This window comes from Quercus lobata, chromosome 6 (genome assembly GCF_001633185.2).
Source record: "Quercus lobata isolate SW786 chromosome 6, ValleyOak3.0 Primary Assembly, whole genome shotgun sequence".
In the NCBI taxonomy this organism is placed as follows: Eukaryota; Viridiplantae; Streptophyta; class Magnoliopsida; order Fagales; family Fagaceae; genus Quercus; species Quercus lobata.
In genome coordinates, this window is record NC_044909.1 from 2,527,965 (window position 1) to 2,536,300 (window position 8,336).

Here is an 8,336-nt window from a genome sequence, read left to right on the forward strand (position 1 = left end):
TATTTGAACCAAAATATGTCCAACTTGTTACTTCAATTTGTTCCTTAAAAAAAAAAAAAAAAAAAAAAAAAAAAAAAAAAACACCCAAAATTTTTGCTCTAATCAAGGTAAACCTCACAAACCAACCCCTCTTTTCCTCTCAATTCATAAAAAATAAAACTATTAAGGTGGTTTTTAGTCAAACACTTCTCTGTAGAAAATATTGATATAGCATTTCTCTTCTATAAATAGCCTTATGAAAATTGTATAAATCACTTCTCAACCATCATCAAGGACTACACCTTTTTCTCTTATGTCTTTTTAGCGACAGTCGTCATCCTCTTCACTAGCCACGCTCATGTCGCTGGCCTATGCGACAATTCTCCTAATAAGCAAGTCTGTTATTCAATTGTTTATACTCGGACTGACCCTCGTGATGCCTCGGTTGCAGCCTGTCACAAATTGATTTCCGAGACCAAAGTTGCAAAGGTGGTGGCTCAAAGGCAAGCCAAGTCCCTTGAAATTGATTATTGCATTAAAGATTTTGACGATGCTGTAAGGACTCAATTTGTAGCGACCCCAAAACAATATTGGGTTTGTACGTTAAGGGCCCAAACAATATAATTTGTAGAGCGTAAGGTGGTGGCTCAAAGGTGGCCCAAACAATATATTGGGTTGCAGCCTGTCACAAATTGATTTCCGAGACCAAAGTTGCAAAGGTGGTGGCTCAAAGGCAAGCCAAGTCCCTTGAAATTGATTATTGCATTAAAGATTTTGACGATGCTGTAAAGACTCAATTTGTAGCGACCCCAAAACAATATTGGGTTCGTACGTTAAGGGCCCAAACAATATAATTTGTAGAGTGTGGGTGTTTAAGAACTAGATTAACCTCTCTAGAAGTAAAAAGATTCAATCTCTCTAGAAGTAAAAAGATTCAATCTCACGTTTATAGATGGATCAGGGCCGCTATAACAATCGGTTTTTCTTTGAAATCAATACAATTCTTTTCTTTCTAATTTTTCTTCCTCAGTCTCCTCTCTGTTTCTCTCTATCTCCTGATCCCCTTCTGCATGCCCCTCCTTTCATGTTATATACCGCCTCTTTATTCCATCTTCACCACACACGTGTAGGTTGGGTTCAGGGGATCTCTTTTTGTCCCATCTAACCCCTTCTAGAACCTCTTTCTAGTAACTGTAAGGCTGCTTCATCACTGTTCAGGCATCACTTCCACATTAATGCGACCAGAGAGTTGGTTGAGAGGCAATTAATGCAGAGGCAGCTGTTGCCATAGATATTTGTTTGCCTTCTCTCTCTCTCACCCTTGGCCTTTTATCCCACCTTGAGTGGTGACGTAGCTCTGAGGTATGTTTGTAACCAGATGGCGTCCTGAACGTCCTCGGATTCGTATTGCAAAAAAGGGTTTTGTCCTCGGACGAATACTAAACTCACCTTTCGTGATATTCCCTCTTCCCTTCGTTTGATTACCCCTTCAATCTGATATAGGCCTCCACGGATAGGTTTGCCTCCCCGGATAGGCCACAGGCCCAATTTACTTGATTTTAACAACTTTAGTGACTGACCGGCCCCCACAATAGCCCCTCAAAATCTTGCTTTTCGACTCCTCGGGAGAAAAGATGGATTTTGACGTCATAAGCCCATACCCAGTCATGTTTGGAGGCATGCTTCTGACACTTCAGTATCCCGATTCTGGCAGCATTAAATTTTGGTGACACCCTTATCTCCCACGTTTGACGGTGAGATGCAAATCAAACGGTGGAGGGCCTATCTCGTTTCATGAGCGGGAATTTGACCGCTCATAATTTCTACACGACTATAAAGGCGTTCTCAAATCAATTCTCTTTCTTACCTTTGGTGACCACACAGCTCTAGAGCTCATACACTGAACCTGCCTTTTTCCTATTTTATCATTTTCCTGGCACCTACAAATAATCACCTCTTGTCCGAGGTCCCTCCTTTAAACCTGTAAGTCTTCTCAAAATCTTTACTACTTTTATCTTAAACTCGTTAAGTTCTCTACTAAATCCTTTAGAAAAATGGGGAAAAAGAAGAGTCCATTTCGGTGTCTAATTGAGTCCGAGGAAGGTATTAGAAAATTCCGCTCTAAGTATGGGATTCCCTCCACGGTGGGTATGAGATATGCAGCCCAAGGGGAATGGGTCGACGCTAGGTAAACAGGGGAAGTGATTATTCCCATGATTGCCTTCATAGAAGGCGGGATGACCATTCCCATGGGTAGTATTACTAGGAGCTACCTTAGTTTCTTTAGGTTATCCCCTACCCAGTGCGCCCCAAATATGTTTAGAGTTCTGGGAAGCATAGATGCTTTGAACGAGAGGATGGACCTAAAACTGACCCACCATGATGTGAATTGGGTATACAATCTCCACCACCTGAAAGGGCAGTGGTATTATCTTAGGTCGAGATATCCTGAGGTGAGGCTAATTCAGTACCTTCCCACTTCAAACAAGAACCTAAAGGAGGATTTTCTTATCTTCTCCGGGGAATGGCATAATGGTCTGCCATGCCCCACGGTGGAAGGAGTACTAGGTGGGAGTATAGTCAGAGATTCATAACATTTGGTTTATGTATAAGTTTTTTTTTTTTTTGTCTCATGATTCCTACCTCTAACAACGCTTTGCTCCAATTCAATGGTTTTGCAGATAGATGTTACACCAAGCCCAACCTTAGGTTAGTCAATAAGGCGAGCTTGGATAAGGTATTGAAAGCTGAGATATATGTGAACAAAGCTGACGACTAGCTCCGGGCAGCACATTTAATCCTCGGTTATACCCCCCTATCATCCGCTTTCCAGGCGCCGAAGTACGTTATTAGAGTCCACGATCCTCGGCTTCACCGTATCAGTGTTGCCTATCCAGGGTTTATAGTCCCAGAAGGTATTCCACTTCCCTAATATACATCCCGTACCAGGCCTCTTTTCGTGGCCAAAGTCTCGGCGGGAGCCTCTTCATCCCAACTTACCCCCCGAGAAGAGGAAGTAGAAGGGAGAAAGGAAGAGGAAAAAGACGAGGAAGAAGTTGTAGAGGTCTTTGAATCCTCGAACGACTTTGGGATTTTTGATCAATCCATAAACTCCGGGGAAGATCCTAATGAGATGGGGATATAGAGAAAACCCCAAAGAAGCTTGCTGGAGTTGATAGAAAGTCAGCTGGGAAAGAGTGCGCCTGCAAAATCAACACAATCTCAGGCTCCATCTCTTCCCGCTAGGTCTCCTCCTCCTGTTCCTTGCCAACCTCCTTGTCAACCTCCTCAGCCAGCCCATCCTGACGCTGCCGAGTTAAAATGGCGCAGGGAACAAAAGGGCAAGGAGGTGGCTGACATTGGCAAGTTCCGTCCTACTCGCGAGGAGGATGCCCAACGAGCTGCAAAGCAGCAAAAAACCAGACACCAAGCTACGTGGGGTCAAGAGAGATCTGATTCCCAACTTTCTGAACCACAAGCATGGTTGCTAGTACCTATGCACGGTGGGGAGCCCCTACAAGATGATGCATCCATAAGGGACTTCAATGGCGGCATAGGGTGTCATGTAGCCTCGGCCATAGAGGAAGCCTTACTGCTCCCAAAAGATATGGCCAAAATAAAGAATATGAGGAAGAATGAACTCATCGTCGACAATAAAAGATATTTGGGCATGGTAAGGAGTTGACTTTTTGTCTCTTTCCTTCTACGATCATTACTCACCAATATGTACTTTTCACTAACTATAGTGTTAACCTCTTTTCTACAGATTATCCAAAATACTTTCTAGCTGGATGAGATGCTCAACATCTGCCCCGATCAGTTAGACGATGAAAGGAAAAGACGGACAACGGCTATACAGACCTTGTCCAAATTTGAACAGGACTTGGCCGATGTAAGGAAAAAATTACATGCTAAAGAGCAAGCTCGCAAGAGTGCCGAGTCGGCATTAGAAGGCTATCAAAAGCAGGCTGAGGACCAGGGGAACCGCCTGTGTGAGGCGAATGTCGAACTGAAGAAGGCTTAAGAAGAAGTCCTAGTTCTTAAGAAGCATTCGGAGGAAACCCAAAAGCTAAGGGAGCGAGCTAAAAAGTCCAAGGAGGAAGCCGAGAAAGCAAAAACCGAGGCCGAACGGGCAATGAATGAAGCTGAGCAGAGAGGCTATGAGGTTGGTATAGTTGAGATTGAGGAGGCTTTGAAAGCCGAGGTTCCGGCGGTGTGCCGTATCTACTGCGCAAAAACTTAAGATGAGGCCTTTAACCGTGCTGGGGTAGAGGCTTCATCTGAGTTACGTAAGCCAGAGAACGTATTCTATCCTGAGACGATCCATCCCTCAGCTCTTCTACCCCATTAAGCTGAAGCTCCTCCTCTAGTCGTTAACCCCAATGAGGAGGTTTTGCCTCACAATTTTCCTCTCTCTGGCTAGCCAGAATCAGCCAAAGGGGGAATTACCCCTCCAGGAGCTTCCTCAGACAAGACAGCAACTGCTTCGGAGGCAGAGACGACCTCCTAAACTTTTCAACAGGACTTGGCTTCCACAGTCTTGCCAACTGGGGGCATTTCTAAGGATAAAGAGAAAATCACTACTTCGGAGGCAGACAAATCTGCTAGCCAAGCCCCGAAGATCCAATTCAGATTGAAAAAGTAGGAATTGTTTTGTAGTCTAATTAGAAATTTAGTAAGGACTCTCATGTTTATTTTCTTACCGCTCTTGCTGCTTTATGTTAATCTTGTACTTGTTCACCGTGTTACTGTAATTTGGATGGGCTCATTTCAACTATCTTTTGTTTGCATGGGGCAATTCTACTTATAAACATCGTCAATTGGCAATTAAAAATAGATAATAAGCATTAATACAACGGGGTCTTAGGGAGACGTTTTAGATACGCAAGTATTCTTTCCAATCAATTGCAGCTTTTTATAAAAGTTCAAAAACTGAATGAAATTATGCCTTCAGTACCTCGATTGTACATTAAATGACGTTCATAAATTCCTCTTTAATACTTCAATAAATGTTATAGGGCGTTAATTTCCACTAAGTTTGTGATCCGAGGACCTGACACAACTTAGTTTCTGTTCAACACTTCAATACACATCATAGTATGTTAATTTCCACTAAGTTTGTGGTCTGAAGACCTGACACAACTTAGTTTCTGTTCAACACTTCAATACACATCATAGGACGTTAATTTCCACTAAGTTAGTGATCCAAAGACCTGACATAACTTAGTTTCTGTTTAACATTTCAGTACATATCATAGGACGTTAATTTCCACTAAGTTTGTGATCCGAAGACCTGACATAACTTAGTTTCTGTTAACATTTCAGTACATATCATAGGACGTTAATTTCCACTAAGTTTGTAATCCGAAGACCTGACATAACTTAGTTTTTGGTTAACATTTCAGTGTATATCACAGGATGCAGGAACACTAGGTGTATGGTTAACATAAGTTAAAAGAAAAACTCGAATTGAACTACTTTTATTAATAATAATACCTTTTGAGATTATTTACATTCCAAGGATGAAGTACAGCTTTTTCATTTAGGTCTTCCAAATAATAAGCTCCTATTCCGGCTACGGAAGTGATTCGATAAGGTCATTCCCAATTAGGTCCCAATTTTCCCTAATTTGGATTCTTGGTGGTTCCTAGGACTTTTCTCAGCACCAGATCTCCTACGGCTAACGGCCTCAGCTTCACATTACTATCATAGCCTTGCTTGAGTTTATGCTGGTAATAAGCTAGTTTAACCATTGCGCTCTCCCTTCGCTCTTCAATCAGGTCCAAGCTTTTCTCCAACATCGCATCATTATTGTCCGAAGAGAATGTACTGGTCCTTAATGTTGGGAATCCAGTTTCCAGGGGGATGACGGCTTCGGCCCCATAGGTCATGGAACAGGGAGTTTCCCCCATTGAACGTCGAGGTGTTGTTCGATATGTCCAGAGAACATGTGGCAATTCTTCTGCCCACTTTCCTTTTGCGTCATCCAGCCTCTTCTTAAGCCTATTGACTATTACTTTGTTAACAGCTGGGAGCCCCTTGACTCTGCCTGGTGCGGGTCGGCATCCTCCTGATGTGGTCCCGCCGCGTAATGATGTGGACCTGCTTCCTCCATCATAAACGTTGCACCAGAAGTCTTTTAAGTTAATACAAGCTCTCCCCATAGACGGCGCCGATTGTAAGGACTCAATTTGTAGCGACCCCAAAACGATATTGAGTTCGTACGTTAAGGGCCCAAACAATATAATTTGTAGGGCGTGGGTGTTTAAGAACTAGATTAACCTCTCTAGAAGTAAAAAGATTCAATCTCACGTTTATAGATGGATCAGGGCCGCTATAACAATCGGTTTTTCTTTGAAATCAATACAATTCTTTTCTTCCTCAGTCTTCTCTCTGTTTCTCTCTATCTCTCGATCCCCTTTTGCATGCCCCTCCTTTCATGTTATATACCGCCCTCTTTATTTCATATTCACCACACACGTGTAGGTTGGGTTCAGGGGATCTCTTTCTGTCCCATCTAACCTCTTCTGGAACCTCTTTCTAGTAGTTGTAAGGCTGCTTCATCACTGTTCAGGCATCACTTCCACATTAATGCGGCCAGAGAGTTGGTTGAGAGGCAATTAATGCGGAGGCAACTGTTGCCATAGATATTTGTTTGCCTTCTCTCTCTCTCACCCTTGGCCCTTTATCCCACCTTGAGTGGTGACGTAGCTCTGAGGGATGTTTGTAACCAGTGGCGTCCTGAACGTCCTCGGACGAATACTGAACTCACCTTTCGTGATATTCCCTCTTCCCTTCGTTTAGTTACCCCTTCAATCTGATATGGGCCTCCTCGGACAGGTTTGCCTCCCTGAATGGGCCACAGGCCCAATTAACTTGACTTTAACAACTTTAGTGACTGACCGGCCCCCACAGATGCCATTACCTACACCAAAGACGCCTTGGCTAGCCTCGAGGCCCGTAAATACCCTCTCCTGACGAGCTTCATCAATGCCACCCAGATAAACTACAAGCATTGCGATTCCCTGTTCCAGGACTATGGCAAGACCAATCCCATTGCCAAATCTACTAAGCACTTAGAGGAAATTGCTGTCGTCGGTGCATATCTAGCAAATTTAATTAAATGAAAAAGAGCGTCTGAGTGGTCTCAAGAAACTGTTATAAAAACGTTTATGAATTTTTTTTTCTTTTTGATAAAAATTTATGGGGGAGGCCATGTTTGTCATATTTGTGTCTTGTAGAGCTCTTTCTTGTGCCATTGTGATATGAGAAAATCTATTATTCTTAAACTTTTTTTTAATAAATATCTTGACATTTATCTGTATAGACAATCACCTCCCTAAAGAAATATGATGAAATCCCTATTTTGCGCTGGAGTTACCCTAATTTTGTGGACTAACTTGCCCTTGGTTAAGTGATAATATTCCTATTTTGTGCTTGGCTTATAAATGAAGTCTATATTTTGCCCTTACCTAAACACTCAATTTACCAAAAATTATGAACGCTTAATTCAGTAACTCAAAGACGTATAATAAGTATTTCATTGTATTTGATATGTTTATCACAAACCTCAAGGAGGGGACTATCATATTTTCAAAACTGAGGTTCATTGTCATTTCCTTATATTTCAAGGGAGGATGGTGTAATTTTCCTGAGGAAAGAAAAAAGTTAGACAAGTAAGGCCTGAATGGAATGACAGGTCCGAAGCAGGAATCCCAGCCCCTGCAACAAACACCTTACGATTTAATATTTTTCTTAATTAATATATAATAAAAATAATATTAATAGTAGGTGTATGTGAAAATAATGATTCAATAATTATAACTTGTCATATCAATTAGTGTGAAAAACAAATAGTGAAATTTATTGTGCCATTAGTGATATGTTTGGTTGGAAGGAAAACTTGAATGATGGAAAAAGAATAATAGAAAAACCCCCAAAAAAGAAGTTGAAGTTTTCAGTTTTCCTTTGTTTGGTGTGTGCAAAGAGGGATGGCTAGAGATTTTCCACCTAGCTCCACAAAAACACATCCTCCCAAATTAAGAGGAAAACTTGTAAAGAAAAATATCCTGCTATAAAAATTTATTATTTCAGAATCTTTAGAAGTACTTGTTTCATCCTCAAGGATAGAGAGAATGTGGGAAAGTTTTGACTCTCGGAGCGATGAAGGTATATTCCTAGGCTACTAATATCAAGCCAAGGTTCACCACTCAACTTTTTGGATTTTTTTTCTCTTTAGAGTTTTTTCTCTTAGAATGAACTTCTGGTGAATCAAGGCAATTCATGCTCATGTGTCACACGGCAGAAGTTTCTTTTTCTTCATTTTTTTTTCTAGCTGAAAAAAATAAATGTAGATG